General features: G+C 44.7%; 1 pseudogene; it reads left to right on the forward strand.

Moving 5' to 3' along the window:
* The window catches only part of LOC141145229 (NXPE family member 1-like), an 83686-nt pseudogene that overhangs the window by 43909 nt on the left and 27515 nt on the right, over positions 1-12262 (forward strand).

Consider the following 12262-nt stretch of genomic DNA (forward strand, 5'->3'; position numbering starts at 1 on the left):
GCATGGGAATTTCCCAAAGGGGAACCCCGAACCAAAATTAAAAAAAAAAAATGACGTGGGAGTCCCCCTAAATTCCATACCAGGCCCTTCAGGTCTGATATGGATATTAAGGGGAACCCAGGCCAAAATTAAAAAAAAAAATGACGTGGGGTTCCCCCTAAATTCCATACCAGACCCTTCAGGTCTGGTATGGATTTTAAGGGGAACCCCGGCCAAAATTAAAAAAAAAAAATGACGTGGGGTTCCCCCTAAATTCCATACCAGACCCTTCAGGTCTGGTATGGATTTTAAGGGGAACCCCGCGCCAAAAAAAAAAAAAAAACGGCGTGGGGTCCCCCCAAAAATCCATACCAGACCCTTATCCGAGCACGCAACCTGGCAGGCCGCAGGAAAAGAGGGGGGGACGAGAGTGCGGCCCCCCTCCCTCCTGAACCGTACCAGGCCACATGCCCTCAACATTGGGAGGGTGCTTTGGGGTAGCCCCCCAAAACACCTTGTCCCCATGTTGATGAGGACAAGGGCCTCATCCCCACAACCCTGGCCGGTGGTTGTGGGGGTCTGCGGGCGGGGGGCTTATCGGAATCTGGAAGCCCCCTTTAACAAGGTGACCCCCAGATCCCGGCCCCCCCCCCGTGTGAAATGGTAAGGGGGTACATAAGTACCCCTACCATTTCACGAAAAAAGTGTCAAAAATGTTAAAAATGACAAGAGACAGTTTTTGACAATTCCTTTATTTAAATGCTTCTTCTTTCTTCTATCTTCCTTCATCTTCTGGTTCTTCTGGTTCTTCTGGCTCTTCTGGTTCTTCCTCCAGCGTTCTCGTCCAGCATCTCCTCCGCGGCGTCTTTTATCTTCTTCTCCTCGGGCCGCTCCGCACCCATGGCATGGGGGGGAGGCTCCCGCTCTTCTCTTCTTCTTTTCTTCTCTTCTTCTCTTCTTCATTTTCTTCTCCGGGCCGCTCCGCAACCCATGCTGGCATGGAGGGAGGCTCCCGCTGTGTGACGGCGCTCCTCGTCTGACAGTTCTTAAATAACGGGGGGGGCGGGGCCACCCGGTGACCCCGCCCCCCTCTGACGCACGGTGACTTGACGGGATTTCCCTGTGACGTCAAGGGGATTGCCACAGGGAAGTCCCGTCATGTCCCGTGCGTCAGAGGGGGGCGGGGTCACCGGGTGGCCCCGCCCCCCGTTATTTAAGAACTGTCAGACGAGGAGCGCCGTCACACAGCGGGAGCCTCCCTCCATGCCAGCATGGGTTGCGGAGCGGCCCGGAGAAGAAAATGAAGAAGAGAAGAAGAGAAGAAAAGAAGAAGAGAAGAAGATGAAGAGAAGAGCGGGAGCCTCCCCCCCATGCCATGGGTGCGGAGCGGCCCGAGGAGAAGAAGATAGAAGACGCCGCGGAGGAGATGCTGGATGAGAACGCCGGAGGAAGAACCAGAAGAGCCAGAAGAACCAGAAGATGAAGGAAGATAGAAGAAAGAAGAAGCATTTAAATAAAGGAATTGTCAAAAACTGTCTCTTGTCATTTTTAACATTTTTGACAGTTTTTTAGTGAAATGGTAGGGGTAAGAACCCCCTTACCATTTCACACAGGGGGGGGCCGGGATCTGGGGGTCCCCTTGTTAAAGGGGGCTTCCAGATTCCGATAAGCCCCCCGCCCGCAGACCCCCACAACCACCGGCCAGGGTTGTGGGGATGAGGCCCTTGTCCTCATCAACATGGGGACAAGGTGTTTTGGGGGGCTACCCCAAAGCACCCTCCCAATGTTGAGGGCATGTGGCCTGGTACGGTTCAGGAGGGAGGGGGGGCCGCACTCTCGTCCCCCCCTCTTTTCCTGCGGCCTGCCAGGTTGCGTGCTCGGATAAGGGTCTGGTATGGATTTTTGGGGGGACCCCACGCCGTTTTTTTTTTTTTTTTGGAGCGGGGTTCCCCTTAAAATCCATACCAGACCTGAAGGGTCTGGTATGGAATTTAGGGGGAACCCCACGTCATTTTTTTTTTTAAATTTTGGCCGGGGTTCCCCTTAATATCCATATCAGACCTGAAGGGCCTGGTATGGAATTTAGGGGGACTCCCACGTCATTTTTTTTTTTTAATTTTGGTTCGGGGTTCCCCTTTGGGGAATTCCCATGCTGTTTTTATCAATGAACTTCTATGTGTATTGTCGGCAATGCAATAGCCGCGGGTAGTTTTAAATGAGTTTTTTCCTTCAAAATGTCATTTTGCTGTCAGACTGTTCTAAACACAGGAAACATGCGCCCCTTTACAGGCATACTATAGACACCCCCCAGGTACGAAATTTAAAGGGATATTACACTTTTATTGATTGACTTTAAGCATTATTAAAATCACTGCTCCTGAAAAAACGGCCGTTTTTAAAACTTTTTTTTGCATTGATCCATGTCCCCTGGGGCAGGACCCAGGTCCCCAAACACTTTTTATGACAATAACTTGCATATTAACCTTTAAAATTAGCACTTTTGATTTCTCCCATAGACTTTTAAAGGGTGTTCCGCGGCATTCGAATTTGCCGCGAACACCCCAAATTGTTCGCTGTTCGGCGAACTTGCGAACAGTCAATGTTCGAGTCGAACATGAGTTCGACTCGAACTCGAAGCTCATCCCTAATTCTGAGCATGCGTGCCACTTTGTGTGTTGGATTTGTGTACACACAATCGTAAATTCCGACAACGGATTTTGTTGTTGGAAAATTTTATAGCCTGCCCTCAAACTTTGTGTGTCGGAAAATCCGATGGAAAATGTGTGATGGAGCCTACACACGGTCGGAATTTCCGACAACAAGATCCTATCACACATTTTCCGTCGGAAAATCCGACCGTGTGTACGGGGCATTAGGGTGTGTTTGCTTCCTTACAGTTCACATATACTGTTCCTTGTCTCTCAAATATTACAATAGCATCAAACCAACATTGTCCTAAACATACATGAGTGTTCTTGTTTCACTACACATAATTAGGTATGAGGTTTGGGTTTACCACTACCATGGATTTGGCAGAAAATTTTTGCCACCACAAATATGATACAACCTATAATGCAATGCACAACCTTCCCCAGGCCAGCAGTCATAATAGGCAAACATTAAGACCCCTTTTACACTAAAGGAGCTTTTCAGGCATTTTAGCGCTAGAAATAGTGCCTGTAAAGTGCCTGAAAACCGACTCCCCATTGTGAAAGCCCGAGTGCTTTCACACTGGGACGGTGCGCTTGCGGGACATTACAAAAAGTCCTGCAAGTAGAATCTTTGGGGCAGTTTAGGAGAGCTCCTCCACTGCCCCTGCCCATTGGAATGCATGGGCAGCGCTTCCGAAGCGCCTGAAAAGAGCTTCCGATGCGCCGGAACATGGGCGGTTTTAACCCTTTCTTCGGCCTCTAGCGGGGGTTAAAACCGCCCCGCTAGCGACCGAAAAGCACAGCTAAAACACTGCTAAAGCTAGTGGCGCTTTACTGCTAATGCAGTGTGGCCCCAGTGTGAAAGTACCCTGAAAGGAATGGATAAATCAGCCCACTTTCTAAAAAGGGGAGTTTGCGTCATCCATCCAGGATCTGTTGGCACTATAAGGGAGAGATATTATTTTTAAAATTTTTTATTTTGCCATTAGTACTGTATATAATCTCCCCCGCCTTGGTAGTACCCGACTTCATGCTGTGTCTTTGCCTAGGCTGGCAGGACCCAGGCCTAGGGCGGCACTTTACGGGGGCGGCAAAAAAGCCGCCCCCCTGCACAAGGACATCCCCCCCGACCCATCCTCCCGAGTCCCGGCTCCCGTGGCCTCCTCCCACTCAGATACAGCCTCCTGTGTGCACACAGCCACTGAGGTGCCTGACCAGTGGTGGAGTGATCTGCAGCCTTGTGTGCTGTGCCGGGATCTGGGAGCCAGGACTTGTCTTCAGACATCGAGAAACCCCACCCACTGCCCCACCATGCAGCGCAATATGCAGCCCAGACTCAGGTAGGACACCATTGTAAGGGGAGAGTGGGGAGGAGTGTATGGCAGTCAAGAAGTGAGTGTCAGGGGGTGGAAGGCTATGCAGTCTCCTTATGCTGTATTTGGAGGACTGGTGGCAGTAGTGCCCTTTGTGGGGGGCTGAGATATGGCAGTCCCCTGTAGTCTAGGGCACTACAAGTACCAGCATGGGGAGCTACTCTTGCAGAACAGGAGAAGGAACGGGGGGGTTTACTGGGAGGGGAGAGAAGGAGGCACAGGTTTGAGATCAGGGAGGATTTTTTCTGAAAGTGAGGATTTATGCTGGGAGGGGGAGATGGGAGAGGATTTGTGATGAGAGGGGGAATTTATGCTGGGATTGGGGAGGATTTGTGATGAGGGGGGATTTATGCTGGGAGGGGGGAGGATTTGTGATGAAGGGGGATTTATGCTGGGAGTTGGAGATGGGGGGAGGATTTTTGTTGAGAGGGGGAATTTATGCTGGGATGGGGGAGGATTTGTGATGAGGGGAGATTTATGCTGGGATGGGGGAGAATTTGTGATGAGGGGGGATTTATGCTGGGAGTTGGAGATGGGGGAGGATTTTTGTTGAGAGGGGGAATTTATGCTGGGAGGGGGAGATGGGGGAGGATTTGTGCTGAGCGGGGGGGTTTATGCTTATGCTGGAAGGGGAAGATGGAGGAGGATTTTTGCTAAGAGGGGTATTTATGCTGGGAGAGGGAAATGGGGGATGATTTATGATGAGAGGGGGGATTTATGCTGGGTGGGGGAGATGGGGGAGGATTTGCGCTTTGAGGGGGAATTAATACTGGGAGGGGGAGATGGGGGAGGATTTTTGCTAAGAGGGGTAATTTATGCCTGCAAGGGGAGATGGGAGAGGATTTATGCTGGGAGGGGGAACTGGGGGAGGATTTGTGCTGAGAGGGGGATTTATGCTGGGAAGGAATAGATGGGGAGGATTTGTGCTGGGAAAGGAGAGGTTGAGGCAAGGGTTTGGGCTGAGAAGAGGGACTTGTACCGGAAGGGGTTATATGAGGGTGAGGATTTGTGCTGAAAGGTGGGATTTTTGCTGCTAGGGGGAGATGAAGGGGGCGGAGGTCTGGAAGGGGTGTGGTTTACAGATGATAGGGTGGGTCTTAAATAGGAAGGGGTGTGGCCTTGGCAGGAAGAGTGGATTGTATTTAAATTAGGGGTTACATGAATTTAGTTAGGCCTAGGGCAGCCCAAAACCTAAATACATCACTGCCTGGCTTCACATACCTTTCATTTGACAATAGCGTGCCTATTAGCACTACAAATAGCCAGAATTGCATAACTAGATTCACTCCCAAAAGACCTCAAATGGGATTCACTGAACCTCAGAGGCAGATACGCTCATCTCTGCCCATAACATATGCGCTTTTCATATATTTCGATATATTTTAGAGAACTAGCACACTTTATGATAACCTGTACGTTATATTTCTAAACCAACATGCATTCTATTTTGCTTCTTCTTTTCAAGATCAAATGTCAGATTGGAAATTCCGCAGCAAATTCCTGAGATTATTGTATCCCGGTGTCAGGGTAAGTTTAATTCTCCTACCAGAGAACAAGTAACTGTGACAGTTATCAAACACAGCATGCCTTGAATGTAACTGTTTTAGGTAACTGTTAAAGTGCTATTAAAACCAAAGCCACAAATGTTATATATTGCAGCTTACCAATCATTAGATGTGGTGGCTGTATTCGTTTTTTTTTTTTAAGCTTTTTTCCCTCTGTTTTTCACCTGGTGATCTGACCAGTAACATACCTCTGGTATTAGAGTGCCAATCTCTGCATAAATGAGCACAGTGAACACATTTGGACAGAATTGTCAGTCTGGGGGGAGGGGAGTGTTAGATGTTCTAGCAGATTTAAATACACTAACAAACTGAAGCCAAACTCCAGCTAAAATTTTATAAACAGAGCAAACATTTTTTTTTCCTTTTGGGATAAAGGTTTTAAATAAATAAAATCTGATCATTGTAAGCACCCCTGCTAGTGTTAAATGGTTCTCTCATCTCTGTAGCTGATAAATTTTGATGAAGAGCTTGTTCTTTTGAAAACAACAGATGCACTAGCTGGATCACCAGGTGAAAATAAAGGAAAAAAAGCCTAAAAAAGAAAATTAATGTAGCCATCACAACTAAGCTGCAATATAATAAATGTTAAAAAAATTATTATAAGCAGGGGAATTGGCACTGTCCAACTGTGTGTGCATAGGTGATAATTCATACAAGTGAAAAAATGATTTATAAATATGTGTATCAAAAATGTTTGTATCAAAAATATTATTGTGCGTGTAACAAAAGTGTTAGCAAAAGCTGAGGTATCTCAAGTGTAAACAGTCCACCTAATAGTTGTAATGCGATAAAGTGCAACGTGCTGCTAAAATGCATACAAGAATCCCATATACAATAATTATCTGTGCATAGAGAATAATGCATATAGCTTGAAAAATGGCAGAAAAATAGAATCCAATATATAAACAATTGTGGCAATCAAAGCAAACAATTAATTAGGGAAAAAAATGTGGAAATAAAAATAGAAATCCCCAGCATATGTGCATAAAAAATCCAAACAGGAAAAAATACATTTTTTTGTTTAGTGTGTAAAAAACAACAAGGATTAGTGAAAAGTGAGTGTCCACAATCAAAAAATCCTAAAAATGCGTCCTTCTGGTGAAGAAAAGCGTAATCACAGCATTAACTGTTAATATCCCGTCCTTCACTGCACCCCCACTCGTGTTTGCACTCACCGGACTGCCTCACCCCTGCAGGGGTAAAAGGCATATGCAGACAATCCTGCGATAGCGAAACCGAGAAGTGATCCTCCATCCAGGGGTACTTTATCCTGCTCTGGCGTAGTGGTGTCCCCAATGAACGGCATCCATATGAAGTGGGAAAAGAAAACACTTCATAGCGTGAATCCGTAAAAACTGAAGTTTATTATTGAAAATCCATGTCAAATATGGTAAAAAAGGTTTTTAAAACAGTCCATAAAAACACTGGAGCTGACAATGCTCCGACAATGCTCCGATGACCGGCTCACAGCTGTTGGGCAGCGTGGTGTAGCGTGCGTTCCACCGCCCGACAGCTGGATCCGGAACTAACACAAGCTCAAACAGACGTGTGCGTATCACGAGGCCACGACTTACGCGTTTCGTCATCAAGACGTCATCTGAGGCGCGTTTTTACGTTTTGGATTTCACCCCGGTGATTTTCATTTATAGGGGGGCAGCAGTCTTTCCTTGTTTCTACATTCCTAAGCACAGAATTACTGTCATTTAATATAATAAATGTTGTTTTTTGGGTTAAATATATAAATTGATGGGTTTTGTTCCGTAAATCCATAAAATTCTGAATCCGTAAAACGAAAGATCCGACATAGACAAATGCTTTATATTCATTTTCGTTGCTACAACAGTTCAATATAGATAGGAGATTCGACATGATGATGACAATAACAATCTGTGTCCATCAAACCTGTGGTCGAATGTGCCTAACCTTAACTCTATTAGTCCAAGATTATTCTACATAGAGACAAAAGATTTGACGTAGGGGAGAAAAGATAAATAAAAATAATGATGATGATGAATGTTATTGGCTGATTGTAACCAAAGCAGAGGAGCAGTAAAATAGCTAGAACTAAGTACACACGTACTTTGGCTTATGGTGTCTGTTGTAAGTTCTAAGAAGATTCGACGGAGCAGGTAAACTATACGGCGTCGTACAGTTTAGCTGCTTCGTCGAATCTTCTTTGAACATTCGACAGACACCATAAGCCTTCAATGACAGATTCAAACTTAATTTGGATTTTCTGACGAATGCAATTTTTAACGAAAAACGAAATAAATAAAAAACGAATTTCGGAATTAACTAAATGAATTTATTTTTCGGACGAAAACTAAATTCCGAAACAAAATATTGAAGTGTGCACATGTCTAGTGAGGACTTACAGTGTTGTGGCACCAGCACCACCACCACCAAAGGCCCAATTTTTCTGACCCTGTTCAACAGGGCCATGTAATTACAATTCTTGATCTAATATTTCACAGCAGAGCCTGTTCCTGCGCCCACCAAGAGTAACTGTGAGGGCTTACAGTGTTGTGGCAACACCAACACCTAAGGCCCCAATTTCTACAGAGTATATGTTGCAGGCCCCTACTTTCAAACATCCAACTTACAAACGACTCCTACTTGCAAACGGAAGGAGACAACAGGAAGTGAGATGAAATCTACCCCTAGGAAGGGAAATTCTCTCCTGTAAGAGTTAATATGGGAAAAACGTGTCTCCTCTCCACTGATGCTTTATCACCAATTCTTGTTTCGCTAAAAACCCCAAATTGCCAAAAAACATTTGTCATTGGGACAGAAAGTGAGGTAAAATCTTCTGAAGAGGTGCACAGACAGCAAAACAAATGTCACAGGGGTGATAACCCTTCCCTATGTTTTCAAAAAAGCTTAAAAATAGATTTTTTGGCTGGAGCTATACTTTAAAAATTTACCAGTTCAAAATTACAAACAGATTCTACTTAACAACAAATCTACAGTCCCTTTCTTGTTTGCACCGCCTGTATACTGCTGTTCAGAGGGCCTTGGGCCCCACTCCTTTCCTTTTTTTAATTTGGGTGCTGGGTTCCCCTTAACATCCATACAAGACCCAAAGGGCCTGGTAATGGACTTGGGGGGGGGGGGTACCCATGCTGTTTGTCTCACTGATTTTCATCCATATTACCTGGACCGGACATTACATTAAAGCTGTAAGCAGTTTTAAATGACTTTTATTACTTTAAAAATGACATTTTGTGCAGGGACTGTGCTAAGCACGGGAAACACGCGCCACTTTACAGGCATACTATAGACACCCCCCAGGTACGATATTTATAGGAATATTTCACTTTTTTTTTTTACTTTAAGCATCATTAAAATCACTACTCCCGAAAAAAATGCAGTTTTTAAAACTTTTTTTTGCATTGATACATGTCCCCTGGGCCAGGACCCGGGTCCCCAAACCCTTTTTAGGACAATACCATGCAAATTAGCCTTTAAAATTAGCACTTTTGATTTCAAACGGTCAAGTCTCACAGACTTCAATAGGGTTCTAACGTTCGTGCAAATTTTCGGTCTGTTCACAGGTTCTGGTGCGAACCGAACCGGGGGGGGTGTTCGGCTCATCCCTAACACCAACCATGGGATTTGACTTATCCTATTGACACAGACAATGGGGGTTATTTTACTCCAACTGACAATGACAGTGCGACTTATTTTACTCCCGCTGACACCAACGATGAAATAGAATTTTCTCTTACTGACAGCAGTGATACGGATAAGGGGGACACACTTGTAGTATGTAGAGGGGCCCCTCAGGCTAAAGCTTCCTGGACAGGGTTATCCTTGTTATATGCATGTCTGTTCCTGATTTTATTATGATACATTATCATTGCCATCTTACATTCTGGGCTTTTCACACTATGCAGTACCAGGGCTGCTCTGTACAGCCTGGATGAGTTATTATATAGATGTTGAAATGTGGCCAACTACTCTAATTGTGGAGATGATGGGACTTTTTTTACTCCCTTTGACACCAACAGGGGGACCTATTTTCCTCTTATTGACACTGACGGTGTAGGTGTTGAGATGTGGCCCTCTACTCAAACTATCGATGCAAGTGTGGCCCTCCAGACATTTTTTCGTTGGATATCACTGTTATAAAGTAACAGGATAAGCATACCACATGTGTGGGACTTTTTGGGAGCCTATCCGCGTATGGGGCCCCGAAAACCGAGCACCGCCCTCAGAATTTCTAAGGGCGTACATTTTTGATTTCACTCCTCACTACCTATCACAGTTTTGAAGGCCATAAAATGCCTAGATGGCACAAAACCCAGACAAATTACCCCATTTTGGAAAGTAGGCACAACAAGCTATTTGCTGAGAGGCATGTTGAGTCCATGGCATATTTAATATTTTGCCACAAATAGCGGGAAAATGAAAACTTTTTTTTTTTGCACAAAGTTGTCACTAAATGATATATTGCTCACAAATGCCATGGGCATATGTGGAATTACACCCCAAAATAAATTCTGCTGCTTCTCCTGAGTATGGGCATACCACATGTGTTGGACTTTTTGGGAGCCTAGCTGCGTACGGGGCCTGAAAACCAAGCACCGCCTTCAGGTTTTCTAAGGGCGTAAATTATTGATTTCACTCCTCACTACCTATCACGGTTTTGCAGGCCATAAAATGCCAAGATGGCACAACCCCCTCCCCCCAAATGACCCCATTTTGGAAAGTAGACACCCTAAGCTATTTGCTCAGAGGGATTCCATGGCCTCCGAAACTGTGATAGGTAGTGAGTAGTGAAATAAAAAATTTACACCCTTAGAAAGCCTGAAGGTGGTGCTTGGTTTTCGGGGTCCCGTACGCGGCTAGGCTCCCAAAAAGTCTCACACATGTGGTATCCCCATATTCAGGGGAAGCAACAGAATGTATTTTGGGGTGTAATTTCACATATTCCCATGGCATGTTTGAGCAATATATCATTTAGTAAAAACTTTGTGCAAAAAAAAAAAAAAAAATGTGTCTTTTTCCCGCAACTTGTGTCACAATATAAAATATTCCATGGACTCGACATGCCTCTCAGCAAAAAGCTTGGGGTGTCTACTTTCCAAAATGGGGTCATTTGGGGGGGTTTTGAACTGTCCTGGCATTTTATGCACAACATTTAGAAGCTTATGTCACACATCACCCACTCTTCTAACCACTTGAAAACAAAGCCCTTTCTGACACTTTTTGTTTACATGAAAAAATTATTTTTTTTTGCAAGAAAATTACTTTGAACCCCCAAACATTATATTTTTTTTAAAGCAAATGCCCTACAGATTAAAATGGTGGGTGTTTCATTTTTTTTTTTTTCACACAGTATTTGCGCAGCGATTTTTCAAACGCATTTTTTGGGGAAAAAACACCCTTTTTAAAATTGTAATGCACTAAAACACACTATATTGCCCAAATGTTTGATGAAATAAAAAAGATGATCTTAGGCCGAGTACATGGATACCAAACATGACATGCTTTAAAATTGCGCACAAACGTGCAGTGGCGACAAACTAAATACATTTTTAAAAGCCTTTAAAAGCCTATACAGGTTACCACTTTAGATTTACAGAGGAGGTCTACTGCTAAAATTACTGCCCTCGATCTGACCTTCGTGGTGATACCTCACATGCATGGTGCAATTGCTGTTTACATTTGACGCCAGACCGACACTTGCGTTCGCCTTTGCGCGAGAGCAGGGGGGGGCAGGGGTGCTTTTTTTTTTTTTTTTTTTTTTTTTTATTAATTTTTTTTTTTTTTATCTTATTTTTAAACTGTTCCTTTCATTTTTATTTTTTTTTAATCATTTTTATTGTTATCTCGGGGAATGTAAATATCCCCTATGATAGCAATAGGTAGTGACAGGTATTCTTTTTTGAAAAAATTGGGGTCTATTAGACCCTAGATCTCTCCTCTGCCCTCAAAGCATCTGACCACACCAAGATCGGTGTGATAAAATGCTTTCCCAATTTCCCAATGGCGCTGTTTACATCCGGCGAAATCTAAGTCATGAAATGCTCGTAGCTTCCGGATTCTTAGGCCATAGAGATGTTTGGAGCCATTCTGGTCTCTGATCAGCTCTATGGTCAGCTGGCCGAATCACCGGCTGCATTCTCAGGTTCCCTGTTGGGACAGGAGAGCCATAGAAAAACATGGAAGACGGTGGGGGGGGGGGGCATTTCCTCCCACTGCTTGTAAAAGCAGTCTAGAGACTAATTAGCCGCTAGGATTGCTTTTACATGAAAGCCGACCGCTGGCTGCAAAGAATGATACCAAGATGATACCTAAACCTGCAGGCATCATTCTGGTATAACCACTCAAAGTCCAGCAACATACCAGTACGTTGCTGGTCCTTGTTGGGCATATATTGTAAACTTTTTTTTCATGCAGCCTGTGGGCTGAACGAAAAAAAGATATTGATCGGTGGGTATGCCCACCATTAGAATACCTCCCTTCATCCACCCACTTCTAATGATGGGCATACATGCACTATTTATATATGCCGAAGCATGGGGGCATCCTCCCGCAAAAGGCAGGAGCAAATTGCTCCTCCACCCACTGCTGCCCCCACGCTTCGGCATATATGCTGAAGTATGTAACTGTGGTGGTGAAATCACCTCCGACAGCGCTGGAGTCACGGCTTTATGTATCGTGGGAGCAAACGCTGTTGCTGTCAAGA

Source organism: Aquarana catesbeiana, linkage group LG05 (assembly GCF_042186555.1).
Source record: "Aquarana catesbeiana isolate 2022-GZ linkage group LG05, ASM4218655v1, whole genome shotgun sequence".
NCBI classification, from domain to species: Eukaryota; Metazoa; Chordata; class Amphibia; order Anura; family Ranidae; genus Aquarana; species Aquarana catesbeiana.